This window comes from Acinonyx jubatus, chromosome B4 (genome assembly GCF_027475565.1).
Source record: "Acinonyx jubatus isolate Ajub_Pintada_27869175 chromosome B4, VMU_Ajub_asm_v1.0, whole genome shotgun sequence".
NCBI lineage: Eukaryota > Metazoa > Chordata > Mammalia > Carnivora > Felidae > Acinonyx > Acinonyx jubatus.
In genome coordinates this window covers 98,137,902-98,159,916 of record NC_069387.1, presented here as the reverse complement: position 1 = coordinate 98,159,916, position 22,015 = coordinate 98,137,902, and the positions used below count along the sequence as shown (strand labels likewise).

At 38.9% G+C, this 22,015-nt stretch overlaps 1 protein-coding gene and 1 long non-coding RNA gene across 11 annotated transcripts in view; one reads left to right on the top strand and one right to left on the bottom strand.

Annotated features, from left to right (window-relative positions):
* The window catches only part of LOC113602810 (uncharacterized), a 163,523-nt gene extending 158,431 nt beyond the window's left edge, over nucleotides 1-5,092 (bottom strand). For all 5 annotated transcript variants that reach the window (XR_008300352.1, XR_008300351.1, XR_008300353.1 and 2 more), the window contains exons 1-3: nucleotides 4,783-5,092; nucleotides 4,125-4,293; nucleotides 2,700-2,840 (exon numbers count right to left, since the gene is read on the bottom strand). This is a non-coding gene — a long non-coding RNA (uncharacterized LOC113602810). The remainder of the gene's footprint in view (nucleotides 1-2,699; nucleotides 2,841-4,124; nucleotides 4,294-4,782) is intronic.
* The window catches only part of OSBPL8 (oxysterol binding protein like 8), a 153,969-nt gene continuing 135,752 nt past the window's right edge, over nucleotides 3,799-22,015 (top strand). For 5 of the 6 annotated variants that reach the window (XM_053226511.1, XM_027071206.2, XM_027071205.2 and 2 more), the window contains exon 1: nucleotides 5,128-5,505. The gene's annotated coding sequence lies outside the window, so the exon portion shown is untranslated. Of the gene's footprint in view, nucleotides 3,927-5,127; nucleotides 5,506-22,015 lie in introns of those variants that run through there. The other variant, XM_053226509.1, reaches the window with a different exon arrangement.

Genomic DNA, 22,015 nt, shown 5'->3' with positions numbered 1-22,015 from the left:
TTAAAATGTGAGCTATTTTCCTAAGACTTTTACTTATTATTCTTTAAGGCTTAAATTGAAGATGGGTTCCTCCAGAGAGGACTGGCATTTGCTTCTGCCAGATGTCTGAAAGTACTATCAGTCAAACATTCTTCTCAATTATCAGCTGAATACCTTCTGGGATCATCCAGGTAATATGAATTCAAGTTATATTTTTTTGTGTGCATAAGAGCTGGATTGTGAGTCTAAATTCTCAGATATGATTTTGCTTTTCCCCTCTCCACTAGGTGCCACGTTTAAGACAGTAATTTTCTTTGTAGAACATAGGGGAGAGGTGTGTATGCTACTAAGGGGCAAGTTTATTTCTAATACATCTTTACAGTAAGTGAATAATCCTTGGAACTGCAGCTTTCTGTGGGCATAGGGCAGGTCATGGGTTTTGTCTTTTATAAGGCCATGAACACCAAAGCTCATGTTAACTGGATTTGGCAAATGCCCTTGGGGTCATTTGGAGTGAAACTCTCTATCTAGGTTTCTGCCTTCATTCCAGTTTTGAACTACTAATTTCTTTATTACCAGTTAATCAATACATTTAATAGAATTTAAAACATTTTTCCAGGATTTTTGTTTCCAGTGTGATCACTGAGTGACGTATATAAGCCATGATATTGCCAGAAATACAAGGCTATATTCTTTGTATTTTATTATCCAAATTTTCATTGAGGGATATTTAAGACAAATAATATTAAACAGAAATACTTAAAATCAATATGTAAATACTTTGCAAGAAAATCTGTAGATTTTTCAAATAGACTTTTTTTTTTAATGTTTATTTCTTTTTGAGACAGAGAGAGACAGAGTGTGAGCTGGGGAAGGGGCACAGAGAGAGGGAGACACAGAATACGAAGCAGGCTCCTGGCCCTGAGCTGTGAGCACAGAGCCTGACGCAGGGTTCAGACTCACGAACCCCGAGATCGTGACCTGGGCCCAATCGGACGCTTAACCAACTGAGTCAGCCAGGCACCCCAGACTACTTTTTTAATATAAAAAAATTTTAATTTATTTAAATTATTTTAATGCTTACTTTTTAGGGAGGGAGAGAGAAAGAGTACGAGTGGGGAAGGGGCAGAGAGAGAAAGAGACACAGAATCTGAAGCTGGCTCCAGGCTGAGTTGGCAGCACAGAGCCCAACACAGGGCTCAAACTCATGAACTGTGAGATTGTGACCTGAGCTGAAGTCGGATGCTTAACTGACTGAGCCACCCAGGAGCCCCTAATATAAATTTTTGGTTGGGTGCTTACCACATATCTAGTTGATGTCTATTAATTATTTAATTTATTTATTTATTTATTTATTTATTTATTTATTTAGGGAGTCTGGGGATGCACATGTGCTTGAGTGGGGGAGGAGCAAAGGGAGAGAGAGAGAGAGAGAGAGAGAGAGAGAGAGAGAGAATCTTAAGCAGGCTCTGTGCTGTCAGCACAGAGCTTGACATGGGGCTTGAACCCACAAACCATGAGATCATTACCTGAGTGGAAACCAAGAGGCGGACACTTAACCGACTGAGCCAGCCAGGCACCTTGTAGATGTCTATTATTTTGTTTTATTAAATTGAAGATTATTATTGTTCTACAGTGCATTTAGCCTTTGAACCACTTATCTGTTGGCTTAAATTCACTTAAGCTGATTTGTGAGATTATACTATATAACAATTTCAAAAATCTCTGTGATTTAGAACAACAAATATTTATGATTCACTCTTGCTTCATGTTAGTAGCTGCAGGTCAGCTGCTGGTGTACTGCTCTAAAGGTCAGTTTCAGGTCTGCTCCACATATTTTCTCATTCTGAGACCCTATTTGGAACACGCCTTTCTCATGGCCAGGCAGCACAAGACCAAGAGATTGACCTGAATGTTGCAGTCAAAAAAGCAGTTGGCATGTGTTACATCTGCTCATAAGCCATTCGTTAGAGCAAGTTACATAGCCAAGAGTAATAACATAATCTACCAAATCTATCTTCAAAGTTGTATTGAATACCTTATTTATGTTTGAGGTTGCTGTTAATCTTCTCTGAGAAAATGAGGATTTTAACCTAAAATCTTCATTAGCAATCTTTGGCAACATAAATGTCTAAATGGATAGGCAAAAGTAAAACAAAAAAACAGAAAACAACTTCAAGCCAATCTCTCTCATTCTAGGTCAGGGATGATGCATATTCTGTGGGAAAAATTATCGTGCCTGTCAGTGCTTTAACTGATTTGGAAAAAGAACTTCTCATTGTCAGAAATGTACAATGAATTAAACACTAGGCGTAAGAGATTCTTACTGGAGTTAAAATGGAATAGTTATAATAAAATTGGACAATTATATTCAAAAGTTTTATTAAAAATATTATTCTCAAAATAATTTTAAGAGTAGCAAACTTGCAGGGTATGTAAACATAGCAAATGGAAGTTTTAGGATATTTTTCAGTTATAGCACAGGATCACACATTACAGTTTCTGTTTATGTTGTGATTACATCAAAATGCTAGTTTGATCATTTCCTGAAATCATACGATATTAGATGTGAAAGGATCTGAAAAGTATGTATTTCTCATTTGCAATGTATTGATCCATCATTTTGTTGCAGTCAATTGTGAGGTATGTCAAAATCATCATTCATGACAAGCAACTATTACTAGCAACAGTTAAAATACAATTACAAAAGATATACTTACATTTGTTGTCCCATAATATCTTCACTTTCATGAACTTGCATTGACTTTTTTTTGAGTCTGGTTGATAGCAGTTATAGGTAGTCAGACTAGACAATAATTTGCATAATCCTGGCTGTTTGTTTCCAATGTGAATATCATTCACTGAAAAAAAAAAAGGTTGAATAACATTGGTTAAACAGCATATAGTCCAACTCCCTACTTTTTTTAAAAATTAATTTATTTATTTGGGGGGGGGGGTGGGGAGAGAGAGAATCCCAAGCAGACTCTCAGCCATCAGTGTGGAGCCCGATGCAGGGCTTGAACTCACAAACTGTGAGATCATGACCTGAGCTGAAACCAAGACCTGTGCCAAAACCAAGAGTTGGACGCTTTAACCAACTGAGCCACCCAGGCGCCCCCCCCAACTCCCTACTTTTTATCAGAGCTTGATATGCAGAGAGTAATTCATCCAGTCACACATCTAATTAGCAGAGTCTGTAAACCACCACCACCTTGCTTCCAGAACGGTGCTTTCCGTTCCAACAAAAGACTGTTTATTTTCAACAACCAATAGAAGAAATTTGGGCTGACGCAGTAGAGGATTGTCAAGGAGATTTGCTTTATTTTACTGATCTGTAGTTTTAGTTCCCAGAGTAAAGGAAAAGAACCAGAGAAACAGAGCCCAGAGGGTATATTTTGCATGTTATTTGTGCTCCAAGAACATTCTTTTTCAAATCTATTTGATTGCAACTCACACTAAGAAACACAGTTTAAATCACAACATAGGACACACTCTTATTCTTCCCCACAAATGAAACAAAAATTTCACAAAGCAATTTCTTGTCCACACTAAATGTGTACTCTGATCTTTATATTCTATTCCATTCCAGCCTATTTGTTAAAAAATAAAATTGAATTTTAAGTCAATTTAAAAAATAGTGCTCTAGAAAATAGAAGACATTTCAATCTGATGCCAAACTCCAAAGTTACTGAGTTAGTGTCATTCACACAATAATAAAACTTTTCTCGTATTTATTTGAACTACAAATACAGTATCTCAGACTTCAGAACAGAACCTGTAGAATCTTTCCCTCATTGGAACACCAGCTCATTACAGTATCTCATAGATTCCAAGACCCATTGTTTCTCACATTTTAACATCTATGAATTTAAGATGTGTCCTAAAAAATATCAGTGGCTTTGCATAGTTTAAATGGCAGTATTTTTCTTTCTTCACATGAAATAACGGTGAGTCCTAAAGTCTATTTCTTAGTGTGTCATGAAATACATTGATAATTACGATCATATAGGCCAAACTCTATTGGTTATTCAAGTATCCAGGTGATCAGAATGCTTTTTGAGGTCTTGTTAAGAAAACGTAATGAGGGCATAAAACATGCTTAAGCAAAAACCCTTAGTTCTGGGCCAGAAGGAAAAATGACTTACAAACTGAGAAAACTTTCTCATGTGCTTGCATGGTTAGCAGGGTTTGATTATGATCTTTCTGCTTTTCTACTTCCTTCATTTCTGTATTGTTACTTTCTTTCCTCTGGCGATTGGCATTTCTATTCTTTTCCTCTCATCACCAGCGGTGGGCGGGGAGAGTTCCTCGGACCTGGGTTTAAAAGGAAAGCAAGTTTACGTCCAAAAGTTAGGTACTTAAAAAAAAAAAAAAAAAGATTAGGCTTTATTTTAAAATTGCAACGAATTGCCAAATCCTGTGGATCTGTTTAAACTGCCACCCAACCTAACACATTGTGAGACTTAATGACTGTAGAACTGGCACGAAGGATGCTGAACCTGACTAGGAACAAAAATAAGTTTGCTAGGCTATTTTCATCCCAGCGTGATTGAGACACACCATCCTTTCCTCAAAAAAAAAAAAAAAAAACCAAACTCTAATGAGGAAGACAGTAAATTAAATGCCACAATTAACGTGGTACTAGAAATAGGAACAATTTGTTACTGCTTTTCAAGCCAGACACCACGATGCCTTCTTTTTTCCTTTGTTTGTCTAAAACTTTAGTCAAGCCGAGGCTGGGGAGGCGGGTCTCAAGCTCGGGCCTCCGGGCCTCCGAGTGGGCGTGGGGTCCTGGGCCAATACCAGTGAGCTCTATTGTGCAGTCTTCTCAGGTTAGGCAGGGCCCTGCAGACCGGTCCAGACCACGCCTCAGTAGATCACGGGCGGGCGGCGGTGGGCTCGAATCCCGAAGCCGCCCTCGGGTGTGCGGAGGCAATTCGGATGCGATAAGACTCTGGCACAACTAGGTGTTGACAGTTGTTCCCGCGCGACTCCCTCCCGGCCCGCCGGGGAGGCGTCTCCGCGGCCGCCTCCGAGCGCCGTCACGTGACGGGAAAGAGGGGAGGGGGGCTGGTGGCTGGAGCCCGCGAGCTGGGGGCGGGGCCTGGAGGGGGAGGGCGCCCGAATGTAGAGGATCTTGGCGGCTGTGGGTGCTGAGAGAGGCGGCGACGCGGCGCATGACAACATTAGGCCGCGACGCGCTCGGGGCCAGGCGGTGGTGGGAGCTGTAGCCCGAGTGGCTGCAGCGTTAGCTTTCGCCGCGGCAGTGGTCGCAGCCAGTAGCGGGCGGACGGAGGGAAAGTGGAGCCCGCCCTGGCCAGAGGACCGCGGGCCGCGAGTTCCCGCCCCCCTCGCGGGCTGAGCCGGCAGCGCCTCCGCGGCCGCGAGCCAGCGCCCTCGGTCTGGGCTCGCGCCCTAGCTGCCTCCGGCGACAGCAGCCGAGAGAAGTTGGGGTCCGCCCGGGCGCGTGCAGGGCCCCGGAGGAATCGGCCTGCTCCTCCCCGCCTCTCCGGGGGCTCCGCACCGGTGAGTGTCACGCCGGTCCCTGGGTCGGGGTGGGGGGCGGGTGGTCGCGGGTCCGCACCCCTCCGGGAGACTGCACCCCCATCCCCACGTTCTGAGCTCGGGCCAGTGGGGACTCCCCGAGCCGGAGAGTTCCTCTTTGGCTCCTTTGTCCTTTTTCGGAGTGGGGGATTCCAAAGGCTGGCGGGGGTGGAGTATTTTGGGGCCCACAGGACGTGCGTCTGCAAACCTTACATAGCCGCGGAAGGGGCGGTGGGGGGGGGGGGGTGGGTAAGAGCATTTTGACTGCCCCGAGTGACTCTTCCCGAAGTTTGGGCCGACCTCGGGGTCTCGCCGGAAGCCCCCGCCCGGGGGAGAGCTGGCGCTTTGTCACTTGGTGCGGTTAAGGCGAGGCTCCAGTTTTCCTGTGACAGCTCTAGAGGAGGCTGTGCCGCGCACCGCAGACCGCACCCGCCCTTGCAGAGCCGACACGGTGACACGGTGTTGTTGCTCTCAACTCAGTTCCTGTGGCCTCCTTGTAACATGGGAGGAAGGCGAAGCCTTTGCTGTACTTTTAAATGTATTGTTTCCAAGCCTTTTCTCAAGGGTGGAATCCGGTTCTAAGGAGCTTCCAATGGAGCATGCTTCTGGTTCATTGAGCCACCCACTCAAGACCAGCTGAGTGAAGCAACAGTACTTGCAGATTTTCCATTCACAAAAGTCATTTAACACACTCTTCCTTATGAAAGACATCTGCCTTGGGGAACTTGCCTAATTTCATTTTATCTAAATGCTGTTTGAAATAATAGATAACTTGGGCGCCTATTTAAACAGATGGGAAAACTTCTCTAACTTATGGTGTAAGCATATTTGCGTTCAATAGTTTAATGAAGTTTTTGCCTTTCTAATCCTAGAGGAGCTGAGTGACTTCTAATTATTATTAGAATGTCCCATGTATGGTAGGGTTATTAGTTTTTACTTATGCCCCCTGAAACTTAGACTCAAATTAATGCCACTTTAGGTCTTTTCAGATAATCATTTAAAACAGGTTTGGTGTGTGTGTGGTTGTTTTTGTTTGTTTGTTTGCTTTTTGTTTTTTGTTTTTTTGTTTTTGCCTCCCTTAGGATTCCAAAGAAAGCAAGGATTGTGGAGAGACATGGGTGAATTGTTTGTTAGGGCTTCTTCATTCCATCAGGTGTTATCTAAAGTTGATCATGCTTAGCGACTATGGTCAATTTTTATGCTTGCTGGAACCTGTTTTACAGTGAAATTAAGATCATGCTAGTTTTATAGAACAGGTTGGGGAAGGGAGAGTAAGGGTATGCAGTTTGTCCTTTATAGAAGATATAGCTAATTTTACATATTTGTTGCCCCTTTTTTGTTAGTAACTGTGTATGAGATGACTACAATATGCCTGTTCAAAATGCTGGGAAAAGGAATAGATGAAACATAAGAATTACTTTTTAGGTCTTTAATTATGGAGATTAGGTTGTTGCAGTCAATTTCCATGTGAACCGTTTGAGCCACAATACGTTACAGCTGCTTAGAAATGGTTTGATTAAAAATGGCTATGGTTTATTTCTTATTGAATATTAGTGTGGTATCTGTGATATGGAAAAGATGCTGCTGTCATTTTTCAGTTAGAATATTATTACATTTTGGAGGCAATCAGATGTGTTTCTTATAGCACATTTATGGCACTTATAAATTTGGCCTTGTTAAAGAGCAAATTGCAGAATTTCTTTAGTGAGTACTCCTCCTACATTTAAACTTGGTTTAGAAATAATCCTTCAAGAGCAGGTTCCTTAGAGCATGGGTGACAAAATAGGCATTGATGCTTAGATGTAGTTTTCAAATTTTGTGGATAATTCTTATGCTAATAGCAACACCTGAAGTATTATATTTGAATATAATACCCCAAGCTGAACACACTTATAGCAATGATCTTGGAGCATCAAGAGTTCAAAAGTAGAAAGCGTAAGTCCTGCTTGTGCCTTGTGAATATGACGTACATGTAATGCATATATACAATTTGAATTGAAAAGCCTCTGAGTACTGCATAATGAAGGTGGCTGGGTGCAAGGAGATTGGTGGAGATGCTTGATTGGAGCATTTGTAGCTAAAGTATCATTTTCTTGTGGATACAACTCAGGAAGGGATGTCTGGACTAACCTGTAGAGGTAGATTTCACGTCCATGAGTGGGAAACCTCTGAGAGATTTTAGATCTGTCCTTTCTATCTTGGTTCCACATTCCATTCCCTCATTTTCTCGAAGGCATGAAGTTGAAGGTCTGATCTGAGAGACCTTCCAGACTTCTTCCTCCCTGAAAAGTTTTATCAAGTATGCAAGGGAGAAAGCTTTCTTCAGAGGCCTTGTAGGAAATGAATGCTTGTCCTTGATCATACTCTTACACCCCATGTTATTTTTACCTTTTTTAAAGTTGCAAACCCTGTAAACCATCTATGATAGCAAGGGCCTGTCTTTTTTGCTCACCATCCACTCTGCAAATGCTTAATAGTTACTGAATGAAAACATGCAGTTCCAGATATATAACAGGAGAATGAAAAGGAGTGTGTGATAATGTAGTCCGAAATAGATACAAGGAGTGAGGTGATAAGGAAGGATGTTGGATTAGGAGGAAGGGAGCAGGTCATAACTGGGAAACTTTCTTAGAAGAGGTAATTCGTGAGTTAGGTTTTGCAGAAAGCTGTATATCTGAAGATAAGCAGGTGTTTTAAGGGGGTAGACAGCATGAACCAAAGCATTTAAATTGGACTGGGCAATCATGGGATTAAGCTCAGTGAGTCTTTTTTGGTAAATTATGAATAATTTTTCTTCCCCTTATAACTGTTCTCTCTCTCAGATAAAAAGATTGGCACACTTTATAAGAACTAAGATTTAGAGTACTTGAGTTTTGGAAGTGACAGTGGTATACTGAAAGCAAGAGCATTGAACTAGGGGGTTCAGAAAATTTGAAACGGATTTCTGATTAAATCTTATACAAGTAAGTGCCTTTGGGCAAATCACTGGGCCTTAGTTATCTCATTTGTAAAAGGAAGACCATAATCCTTATCCCATATGGTTATTGGGAGAATGAAGTTTCATAATGTGTATGGAAGTGCCTACTTCAATATCTAAGACATAGAACTTTATGTTAAATTGTTTAAAATGGATCTTTGTCTTTAGATTATTAAAAAATATTTTGGTGTATTTATCATGACCTCATATCTACTTGATCTTTGAGTTGACCCTTTAAATTACCTTTAAATTTATAAGTATCAAAATTTTAGATGCTTAGTTTTCTTTCAGTCAAGCATAATGTTTTCTGACAGAAATGAGGCTTGTTTCATTTTAATGTTACCAGGAAAAATGCTAGATGCCTTAAATTTTTAAAGCTTTAAGTAAGTAAGGGATACGTGTGGCTGAAAATCTGAGCCTTTAGGCTTTTCTTCTTTATAGAATTTGTTTTTGAAGAAATAGTCCATGCCTATCATGTCATGTGTTCACTGTTGTGAAGACACAGGGGATTTTCCTGCTATTAAGGAAAAAAAAAAATTACCCAAAACATCCTCTATGTTTTTGGTGATTTGAATGACTGTAAACTATGGTGGATCTCTACCTGTGTGCTTTATTTTAGAATTCAGTATTTTTTGAGTAGGCTAATGGACTTCTGTATCATTTCTTATCTAAGCTTTTTGCTGTGGTAGCTATTTGGTTATGAATCTCAATTTTTCACTACACTTTGTGAACTCTTTGTAGTGTTTATAATCCTTGGAGCAATCTGTCCTTTGTATAATATTTGGAAGGGAATTTTATTATTAAAAAAAAAAAACAAACTAAAAAAAAGTCTGGAGTTTTGAAATGATAAAGACACCAGTTACTACCTTCCATATTCACAAACCACCAAAGAAAAGAGGAAATGGTTTTGGGGTTGGAGACTCTTTTCACATAAAAAGGAGAAACCTTTGATTTAGGATTGTTAAAAACATGATGGATTCAGAAGGAGATTGTTAGAGCTCCTGCAGGTAGCTTAGTAGGTGTTGTTGCTGGTAATACTACTACTAATAACAGCTGATATGTGTTGATTGCTATGTACCAGTTACTAGTTTGAAGTATTTGCCATGTTGGGGCACCTGGGTGGCTCAGTCAGTTGAGCGTCCAACTTCGGCTCAGGTCATGATCTCATGGTTCGTGGGTTCGAGCCCCACATCGAGCTCTGTGTTGACAGCTCAGAGCCTGGAGCCTGTTTCACATTCTGTCTGTCTCTCTCTCTCTCTCTCTCTCTCTCTCTCTGCCCCTCCCCCACTCACACTCTGTCTCCCTCTGTCTCAAAAATAAATAAACGTTAAAAAAAATTTAAAAAAAAAGAACATAGTGGATATAGTATTTTCAAGGTGACTTGTTAAAATTTTTTGAATTCATACTTTTTTAGGGTAAGACTGAAGTACAGACTTAGTACGGAGGATTTTTATACAGTAATATTTGAGGGTCACAAATCTGTGTAATTGAAATCTATCCTATTGAAATTTTTCACCACTGAAAAAGCAACTTGTGTTTTGACTGCCAAGTGCCACAGTAGTTTATCAGATTACATAATTTCTTACAGAGAAGACTCGGGCCCCTGTGGAAATTATGAAATCTGGGTAGGTAAGTTTTGATGGCGTGGGAATATGGTAGGTCTGGGGAGAGAGCAGTCCACTCTAAGTAGCATTATCTGGGTTAGAGTAAACAGGTAGAACACCTTGAACATGAGGGCGCAGGTACATTTTTTAAGTACAGATTGGGGGTGAGGAAATTCTGAAGACCAGCTTTGCTACTGTATATTTTTGCCTGTTTTTACTGTAATAGCACTTAAAATCAGCAAGTCAAAAGTAAAGAAAAAACAATGCTGTGCATCATAGTGGGGAGTTTGTAATAGTTCCTAGCCTGTTTTGCAAGATGTGGGGGCTTTATAAATATTTATTAATGATCATAGAATTACTCTCTTACTACCTATTATTTTATAAATCTAAGGAGGCCGAATAGCATAGGCTCTGGAGCCAGACTACTTAAGTTCACAACCTGCACAGCCTCTTATTAGCTTATTGCCCTGTACGTGGTCTGGTGCTGACATGGCAGAAGAAGATGGTATATTTAGGCAGAGTAGGGCCCAGAGTTTTCCATGGTTCTTATGTAGTATGAAAGAGATCTAGAAGTTCTCACATAATCCTAGTGAAAAAAATAGAAGTTAACAGAGTGGGAGCCAGCAAGCTTGTCATGAGGCTACTATTGTGAAGGGAGGGACCATGCAGTAATTGTTGCGGGGGGAGGGCAGCTCTGTAAGATTCAGCTCAGTGCCCACCACAGTTGGTACTCCCTCTTGCTGTAGTATAGTTAACACTGGGAAGTAGTTGCTCAGCTAGGAGTGCATTTCTGTCATTCTCTCCTCTACCCTTGTGATCCTTCCCTGCATCTAGGTGGGGCCATGTATGTGACTGATTTTCACTAGTGGAATGTGAATGGAAATGATGTGTTTTCACTTTAGCATAGAGTGACAGAAAAGCAGGTGTTCTTTCTCCAACTTTTTTTTTTTCCGATCCAAGGAACCAGGAGCATTTAAGAGGGTGGTAGAGCCATGAGATTGGAAGGATTTAGAGTCCTTAAATTACCATGTGGAAGAAAGCTGTACATCAAAGAGGAGTGTACCCATAATAGATTGTAATTTTAATGAGAGATTTTAATTGTGTAAAGTTAATGAAGATCTGGGGTTTGTTAAGCAGCTAGTATTGCTTTAACTGTAAGCTTGGGCTGCCTAGGATAGGTAGTTGAGCTCCTAAGAATATCCATACCAGCAAGAGCTGAGGTGGGACCAAGTTAATAGATACACTGGATATTGTTATAATATTCTCATCAGCATGTGCCGTTATGACTCTCCTAAAACTCTGAAGCCCATGAGGACCCAGAGGGCATGGATCTACATTTAGATCCATCATAATACTTCTTGTGCCCATGAATGCTCTGTGCTCAGACACCATTATAAGAATGAGAAGCCATGAGAAACTATGAAAGTTCTTTTATAAAAGTCTGAAGAGTTCCCTCAAAACAGGTTTCTCCATCTTGGCACTACTGATATTTTGAGCTGGATAATTCTTTGCTGTGAGTGGCTGTCCTGTGCATTGTAGTATGTATAGCAGCATCCCTCTATCCATTACATGCCACTAGCACCTCCCCTTGATCATACAACCAAAAATGTCTCCAGACATTGCTAAATGTCCTCTTGGGGGCAAAATTGCCCCTGGTAGAGAACCACTGTCTTAACCAAGTTAAGCTGAAAGAAATTACTTTAAAGTGAAAGACACTTAGCTTTATTTAAAAGACTTTTTCTCCTCTTAGGAGAGAGGTAGAGTTCATGGGAGAGGTTTGTTTCTGAACATGCAAAAAAGGAAGCTATGTTGTTTTTGTTTTCTTTTTATTTTATTTTGACAGAGATAGAGACAGAGAGAATGAGTAGAGTTGGAGAGGGGCAGAGAGAGAGGGAGAGAGAATCCCAAGCAGACTCCAAGCTCAGCATGGAGCCCAGTGCAAGGCTTAATCCCATGACCCTGGGATCATGACCTGAGTCAAAATCAGTTTCCCCTTTCCCTCAATTCTTTGGCATAGTGTGCTTTATATTGTATTCCCTATTTATCTGGAGTTGCCTCTAATTCTGCTTCACTTTACACTAGTTGCTTTTTAAGTCTCTTCTGGGAACTTCCTTTTGGTGTATTCTTGAATCCATTCTATTTTAGATCTTTTTTTCTAAATTTACTTGATCTTTTTTCTGGAGTCCTTGAGTAACTTCCTGAAAAAGTGTGTTTGATGGGTAAACTTCTAACTTATTCTGTGTACAAATTGTCTCCATTCTATTCTAACATTTGACTGATAGCTGGGCACAATATTGTAGGTTGCAAGTAATTTTCCTTTAGAACTCTGAAAGTATTGCTTGGTTGTCTTCTAGCATCCAGGGGTGCTGATTAGAAGCCATATGTTGGCTAATTCACTATTTTTTCAAAGATGATTTGTTTTTTATTCTGTCCTAATAAAGATTGTTTTTGTTTTGTTGTTGTTGTTGTTAAAGTTTATTTTTGAGAGGGTGGGAGGGGCAGAGAGAGAGGGAGAGAGAGAGAGAATCCCAAGCACAGAGCTGACAGCACAGAGCCCATGCTGGACTTGAACTCATGAACCATGAGATCATGACTTGAACCGAAATCAAGGGATGCTTAACCAGCTGAGCCACCCAGGTGCCCCTAGGTTGTTGTTATTTGTTTTAGGCACTCTGTTGTTATTGTCTAAATGAGAGTCTTCAATTCTCAGAAATTCTCTTAGGTCTTTGTTATTTTCCAACCTTCACTTTTTTGTTTGCCTGTGTGCTCTTAGGTAGGCAGGTCTTTTCTCTCTTGGATTGATCATCTTTGTCTCATTTTATTTTCATATTTTGTGATTCTTTGTTCAGGGGATTTTTTCCCCTAGTTTTTTTGTCTGATATTTTTGGGTGGGTAATCTGTGGATTTTCTTGTTCTGTTTTTCTTTTCCTATCATTCTTCTCTGTTTTATGTTGTAATACTTGCTGCTCTTAGTTTCAGAATATGTAAATTAGGTTATTGAAACATAAGGTTCTTTTGTGTTTCTTCAATTATCTCTTTTTCCATTCTGGTCACTTTCTATGTTTGTTTTTGTAATTATTATTTTTCATGATTAGTTTTCCTTATATCCCTGGTGTTTTTTGGTTGTCCATTCATGTTTAGAAAGAAGGACTGGGCTTCTGGTCTGAGTCTCCCCTCTCCCACCCTGTTCCTTGGACTGTTTTCCCTACTAGTTTTTTCTTTGAATAGGAACTCTAGCCACAGCATTTCAGGGCTGGACAGTACAAGGTAGGGCCTGTGTATTGGCAAGCATTGTTTTAGGGTACAAGAGAGAAGAGCTAGTTTCCAGCCTGTTGGCCCTCTAAATGCCAGATGAAAAGGGTTTATTACTCTACCAGCATCCTCACTTTAGTTTTTCCTAGTCATTTATCTTCTAGAAAAGCAGAATGTCTTTTTGCCTGGGGGTAAATGTTGCCCTTAGTTGTTTAGGTGCTTGCTTGGAGATGGGGGATGGGAAATGTAGTTGTTCTCATACAGTCAAGTAACATTTAATTCTGTTTTTTACCCCACAGTTTTCACCCTTTGCTGTATCGTTTAGTTTGCAATCATGCCTCTCTTGGGTCCTGTCACACATATGGGTTCCCACCCTTTTGTGTCACTCTTAAAGGGTATAACGGGCATGTGGTTTTCTCTGCTTGTTATGTCAAGCTATACACACACACACACACACACACACACACTACCCCTATTTCCAATTTTAAATTTATTTGCTCTTACGGCTTTACTTCTTTCTGTATGAACTGTATGAATTTTTATTTCAATGGGATGGAGTAACTGGAGGGAAATTTTATATTTAGTCCATCGTCTTTTATTAGAGTCCTTTTCTAGCTTCTTAAATGTCAGATATGTAGAAGTATTGAATTATTTTTTTTAAATGCAGGCTTATTCATAGAAATTGTGATCATGATACTATGTTAAAATATAATGATGTTCCTTCATTAGTGATTTGTATAGGTGTTTATATCTGTATGCCAGTTGGTCCTAAAACTTGTACTCCTTTTGAATTCTTGTTTGCTTCTTAGTTTTTCAGATTCCCCTTTTGTTGTCCTCTATCCCGGTTTGCACATGTCATTATGATTCTCTGCCATTTCTTCTTTGTTATTTGGAAACTGAATGAGACCATTTAAAATTGTGGATAAAATATTGACTTTGCTTCAGAGAATAACATATTAGCTTTAAGCCCATGGCTGTTGTGATATTTTGATTACTGAGAAATGTTATTTTCTGTGTCTTCACTGTGTCCAGATAGGTGAGGGCTTATTCTTTTATATTTATTTCTCTCCCTTAATTGTTATAGCTACTTTGGTTCAGTAGTTACTGATATTTTTCTCTATTTTCCTTCACTTCTACCTTATAATCTTTGGTGCTTTAAATGTTGAACTTAGGGGCGCCTAGGTGGCTCAGTTGATTAAGCATCCAACTCTTGGTTCCAGCTCAGGTCTTGATCTCAGGGTTGTGAGTTCAAGCCCCATTTAGGGTGTGAAACCTACTTAAAAAAATGTTGAACTTAAATTGCCTAGCTAGTTCGTTGAAGGCATTAATTTTTATCTCCTTCTTTCATTTTATAGTCATAAAATTTCTTTAACCTGTTCTCTTTTTTATTCCCATTCTTTACTGATTCTTTAGATATCAGATTGATTGATTGTAAATTATCCTGGGGAAATACATTTAAATTTATCTATTTCTTTCCCCTCTCTTCTGTGGTATTGCTGCATTTCCCCATTATTCTTGTTTTCTCTTATGACTTTGTAATTCTTTCTTCTATAGCTATGATATCTGCTGCTGAAATGTGTGTGTATGATTAGAGTCATAATTCTCCTGCAATCAAATTTTTACAATTTAGATTTTAAAAATGCTGACTACTTTGCATTTGAAATCCTGTCAGAAGGTTGTGATATGGAAGGCTTAAACCCCCAGATTTGGCCTGATTATATATTATGGGAACTACACAGTAAATACTTAATTGAAATTTAAAGTAGCTTAGGAAATAAGTCAGCTCTTTATTTGCATAATACAGGGGAGGTCAATGTTGTAAATATTCCCTAATACAGTGGACATCTATTTACTGATTATTTTGTGAACTTTTTTTATATTCTCTGAAACTCTTGATTTTTAGAATTCAGAGATTGGACTGGGTAGTGGTTATAGGTCTTTTGCTTTACTTTTTTCACATATCCTTAACATTTTCAGGTATCTACTATCACAATTTCCTTCTTGATTGGCTTGTTACGGTGTCCTTTACTGTTTCTATTATGTTTAGAGTTTTGGTACTTTTTCTTACACTTCCTGAAATTTCAAAATATAATCTTTAGTATTATATAGATAATATTTAACTGTTTTCAAAGGTTTTATTGTTCGGGGGATTATGGTTTTTATATCTTTATTTTCCCAAGAATTTATGATTATGATGTAGGAATTAAAAAAAAATAGCCTTTCATTACTGACAAAAAATTCATCAGGAAAAATGGAGATACACTTAAAAGGTTGATTGCTTAACATATTTAACATTTTAACTAGCAAGGTCTCATGTATTTGGTTATCTTTGTGGTTTCTTTATTCACAGTATTGTAATTCACAGCCTCTTCAAACTCAAAAGTTGAAATTAGTGAAACATTTTGTGTCTGTGGGCAAAGTATGATTTTAATTAAATTCAGAAAATCTATGCTTTTTTAGTATTCTCTAAAAATGTTTTCATTGTCATCATATTTATTAGTTTTCTTTTAGGAACAGGATTTTAGTGTAAGAATTATCTTTATAGTTTTTCATTTTTGGTAGTCATTCTTAAAGTGTTAAAAATTGTGTTGGTTCTCATAGATCCCTTTTGAATTGGCATGCAAAAGTATAATTATGTGTCTTGGTTCTCACATGATAAATTAAAGATGATGAGTACTTTGGTTGTGGTAATTTATACCTACAATTCAAAACCCAAAAGCATCTAGGCCAGAGTTAGGCACCCAGATACTCATTTTTCTTTCATGTCCAAGGTAGAAAACCATTCTCTGTCTGTATCAAAATATGAAGAAACTGATTTTGGGATTGAAAAAGAAAGTCAATACCAAAATTTTTTGAGATTGTCTTGAATTAACTTTAGATTTTGAATTTTAAAATGTTGATCCTTGATAAGAACTCTTAGCTTAAGTATGGGCATTAATTTTACTTGTAGGAAACTAGGTAACTCTTTTGGTTTATTATAACCAGTTACCATACTTAATAAATGAGAAACACGTTCATTTTTTCCTAGTATCTTGATTTAAGATAAGGTTCATATTTTTCTTAGAAAAGAACCTTTCAAGAAAACGAAATTTATGCATAATCAAGTAGTTTTAACTGTAATTTAAAATATTGTACCTAACTTTAAAAACAAAGACTTAAAATCCAAGAGAGACATTTAACCTGTAGGACTAAATTATTAATATATGATTGCCAGTATCCTATTTGCAAGCACTGTCCTGAAGTGGTCTTGATTTATTACTGTCTCAAAAATGCTCTTTGAGAACCTCTGTCACAGGCTTGGGCTACATAACATCACAAACACCAACTAATTTAGTAAACCGATGCACTGGGAGAATAAGAAACCTGCCAGAAGTATTGTCTTTCCTACTAAGTAACTGTGTGACCTTGGCAAACCACTTGGTCCTGTGGATCTTAGTAAAATTGAGAGCTTGGAACAGAGAGCCGCTTAAGTTCTTTTGAGGATTCCTTGAAAATGTTAAGGGTTAGAATTCTAGTCAGATGATATACTATGTAATATAATCTTTATAATAGATGTGAAATAGATGGCATTATTCCCATTTTTAGCAATGGCGTGATTCATGTTGTACAGACTCCATATTTAAGTAGCGTGCTCAGTCATGTAGCTACAAAGAGGCCAAGCCGGAAGTTGAATCTTGGCCTATCTCATTTTATATTCATATTCTATTTAGTGAACCAAACTGCCTCCGCAAGCCATGTTGTGACAGTAGACCACCAGATTTTATTCCTAAAATTTATTTCATTTTTTAATCTTTAGTTTGTAGTAAATGTGCTTATGCTTTACAGCATCTGTTATTCAAGAAAACCAGAAGTCACGGGTCAGGCCTATCCATGGATTGTGCCTAAAGTAGAAATATGACCAATTTTTAAATATACTAGAACTTATGTGTCTAAGAGATAACTGGTGTTCACAGTTATTTAGATTTATTTCAGTAATGTTGTTCAAAAACACTTTTGGAACTATTCTTTCTGTGTTTCTTTTGTTTCCTCAGTCACATTCTTTTAACCTACATTCTGTGGTGGCAAATAACATTTTTTTGAGAACGGATTTGATACACGGAAACAGTGGGAAGTCATTCTAGACCAAGTCTCATACATAAAATTAGGGATCAAAATAAGGAATGACATTTTTAGTTAAAAATCAGAAGACCAAAAGGGATGAAACCTATCACTGTAATGTCACTTGGAAGGTGGTTAAGAAAGAGATTAGAAAAGAGGAGTTCCAAAATTGTTTTGTGTGATGACAACTTGGAATATCCCCTAAAAATGACTACTCTGAATGGAGTTAACCTTTATTTGGATGTAAATTCTGCTTTGTTCAAGTTACATCTTAAGATAGTTATACCTGTTCTGCTTGCCACATAGGTTAGTACTATGCCGACTTAGCATGCACTTTATTATTACTTTTTTAATTTTTAATTTTCTTTTGGTGGTGGGCACAGTTTAATCCACTTCATGCAGACACTGACCCACCTGCTCAAGGAGCTTCAAAATACATTGAACCACCTAGTGTCTGTCCCCCACCTCCCCGCAGACACAGAAAGACACTTGGCTGAATGAGGTTGGGCTCTGAGGATCCAAATGCCTCCATTGTGGGACAAGGCAGCAGTGTGGGCCCAACTAGTAGTGGAGGCAGTGCCCTTTCTCCCCAGAGGAGAAGTGCAGAGACAGGGCTTCGGCCCCAGGCAAGGAGGCCTCATTCTCACTGTGGTTGGCAAGGTAAGCCAGACAGGGTCCTTCCAGGTCGGCCTGCCTGGCTGTGGGCTGAAGCTCTGGGGAGGCGCAGGGGCCAAGGTGCCACTGGGGCAGGCTAGGCAAGGTGGGCAGCAGTGCCCTTGGGTCCTGGGCACCTGATGCTCAGTCCTGGCCTTCATCTGAACACCACTTGAGAGCATGGTCCTTGTGTTTAGCATGTACTTTAGAGAAGAAGAGTTGAATGAATTACAGACAGCAGATATTCTTTCTGTTTTAAAGGAGATCAGAGTGTACAGAACATTTCTTTGCACACTAATTGAATTTTTGGTCATATTAATATTTGTGGTTATCCATATATAGGTTTAATTCTGAACAGCTACTCCCATCTCATTTCCTGGCATGAAGTAAAACTACTTCTGTTGCTAAGCCTGGATGTACTCTTTGATGCAGGTATACATGTAAATTAATTTTTGTGCAAAAATTATCTTAGGCTGCCTTATACGCTTAAATATTAGTGAATAGGTTTTGGATATCAGTACTTTATTAGTGCAGTTAATAAACAGTATGCCTATATATCTTGTTGTAGAGGAACTTATGATAGGAAGATTTCATTTTACCTTTTGAAGGTGGTATTTTTCTTGATTTAAATTTCCAGGTAGTGGAATTTAATGAAACTTCCTCATTTGTAGACATTGGAGGATAGTAAAAAAATGCCTGTAATCCCTTTTTAATAATACTTTTCCTTTTAGGATTTCAAAATAATTTAATGTTATAGGACCATTAATTCAACAGATATTTGAGTACAGGTCACTATGCAAGTGGCTAAAAAAATTCAGAGGAGACTACACAGACATTGACCTCTTTGAGCTTGTGGTAGGGGCAAGGATGGGGAATAGACTGTAAACTGCTAATTGCACAATTCACTGTAATTATCATGTGGAGAGTGCTAAGAGGAAGAAATATAGGGTGATACAAGAATTTGCTGACCTAGTGGGGGAGGGGAGCCAAGAAAGGTGACTTCAGCTGAGGAAAAAAAATAATATTTCTGGCAGAACATTTTGTTTAAATATCCTGGAACAGCAAGGAACTTGGCTTTTGCTAGGAACTGAAAGAGTCCACTGTGGAGGGGTGTGTAAAAACAAAACAAAACAAAACAAAAAACAGAAGGATTGATAGCAGTGTGGTGCAGTAGGCAAAAAACTGGGTCATGTAAGGCTTGATAGATCATGTTAAGGATTTTGATTTTTGTCTTAAGATCTCTTGGAAATGATTAGAATATGCTAAACAAAGGATCATGGTTTAGAATGATCACTCTGGATGCTATGTAAAGAATGGTTTGAAGGCAGGCAGGGCAGATGCTGGGAGACATATTAGGTTGTGTTGAAATTAAGGTATCTGCAATTTATCCAAGGGAGAATCATGTAGGCCAGTGGTTCTCAAAGTGTGTTACCTGAGAATTAGAAATGCAGATTCTTGGGTTTCTGCTCAGACCTACTGAATCGAAAACTTAGGAGGTGGGGCTCGGAAATCTCTTTGTGAGCAAGCCCTCCAGATGGTTCTGATGCAGGTCGTTTTTGAACTTCTCTAGGTCATTAGACATGTTGTTTTGAATGTAGGAGAAAGTTCTAGACTGATGGTATGAATAGGGAGTTACTGCATGAAAGTGGTAGTTGAAAGTGAGGGGGTAGAGAAGAGGTTCCAACAGAATGAAACCCTGAGACACTAAATTTAGACTCAAAGTCTTGGACAGAGTGAAGGGAGCTAGTGAAAGGATTGACTACAGGGACTAGAATGTCTGGAAAGTCTTTGAATAAGGGTGTGGCAAAGCAAGCATTAAATTTACCAATGAATGATCTTTATGTGATTGTAGTGGAATTACAGGTGAGCACCAGTGTCAACAGGTTGAAAAAGAAATGGGGAGAGGAGTGAAGGAAATATAATTTACTCATTTAACACCTACCCTACTCTTTGGACAGATATTTAATATTCCAACATTATGGGAAATAAAAATAACATAGAGGACACCATGAGAAGTACCATAAATAACCTTGAGAGACAGCATGAGAGTCTGTGGAAAGCTATATAATCTCATTTTTTGAGCTCATTGATTCTGAAATTCATAATTTACATAGACGACTGAGCTCAAATTTACCATTGTCTTTACCATGTTGCAAGGAATGCCATAGTAAAATAATAAACTATGTGGAGGAATGTTTAGCCTACTAAGAATTATGTTTTTTGGGGGCGCCTGGGTGGCGCAGTCGGTTAAGCGGCCAACTTCAGCCAGGTCACGATCTCGCAGTCCGGGAGTTCGAGCCCCGCGTCAGGCTCTGGGCTGATGGCTCAGAGCCTGGAGCCTGTTTCCGATTCTGTGTCTCCCTCTCTCTCTGCCCCTCCCCTGTTCATGCTCTGTCTCTCTCTGTCCCCCCCCCCAAAAAAAAAAAAACGTTGAGAAAGAATTATGTTTTTTGTTTTTTGTTTTTTAATTTTAGCAACAGAGAGAGAGAACACAAGCAGGAGAGAGGGGCAGAGGGAGAGAGAGAAAGACAATCTCAAGCAGGCTCCACGTTCAGTGTGGAGCCTGACATGGGGCTCGATCCTAGGACCCTGGGGTCGTGACCTGAGTGGAAACCAACAGTCAGACGCACAACTGACTGAGCCACCCCCATGCCCCAAGAATGTTTTTAGCATGACTAAAACCACTTTAGTAATATGCATTTATGTAAAAATAATTTTTAAATTACAAATACTCTTATTTATTACAAATACATTAATTTACTTTGTATTACTACTATGTATCTAAAGGAAAATGTCTTTAAATGAGTTTTATAATTCAGTCTTTTACTTAAATTACCCTATATGTTAGAACTATTCTAACACATTAATGTGCTATTCTTAAAGGACGACCACATTTAATGTGAAGACAAATTAAGATAATTTGAAGGTGAACCCCAATTACATAGTAATATTTTTGAAGCATATGTGTGCACACACTAACACTCAGGAGTGGGGTGGAGGAGAGACAGAGGGAGATTGAGACTTAAACCATTTTGAGATGTATTTCCTTTTCTGGAAGTATGTATTTGTCTAAATTTTATTTTTATTTTTTAAGTGGGCTCCACACCGAATGTGGGGCCCAAACTAATGACCCCCAGATCAAGAGTTGCATGCTCTATGGATTAAGCTGGCCAGGTGACCTAATTTTTTTTTTTTTTTAAATTAGGTTATTACATCAACATGTGCTGACTATAAAATTCAACAGCTACAGAAACTCATAAAGTTAATCTCTGCTGCTACTGGACCCCATTTTATGTCCAGAATAGTCCATGTATGTGCAGTTTGGTGTTATTCTTTTAGGTAGTCTCCTTACTCCCCACTCTCCATGCCCTGTGTGGGTATTTGTGTATATAATTCTTTAAAAAACAGAAGTGGTATTATAGTACTGTTTTGCAGTTTTTTCACCAGTCAGTACATCTTAAATATAAAAGGCCAAATCCTAATAATTCCTTCCATTGACTTTATTTTTTGTTCGTAGAATGTTAGACTGGAACTTATGAGACTTGGGTTCTGGTTTCTTTTGGCTTCCTGATCTTGGGCAAGTCACTTAGCCCTTCTGTTTTTAGTTTCCTTATCTGTAAAATTTAGAGATGGTGAATGGATGATTTGAAGATTTCTGATAGCTCTAAAATTTATTTAGGAATGCTAGGATTTCACAGGGCAGACATTTCCTTGAATTTTATACGAAAAGTGATTATGTTAACCTGCCTATTACACCCAATGGGGTAAGTTCTTGCCAAGTTAAAAACACAATAGTTGGGGGAGGGAGCACTTTAGAAACAAGATTCAAAAAAATGATATCCCATTATTTGCTAGTGTACTCAGTGTGCATACCTGTTGCTTTTAGGATTGGGCTGACCAGACAAAC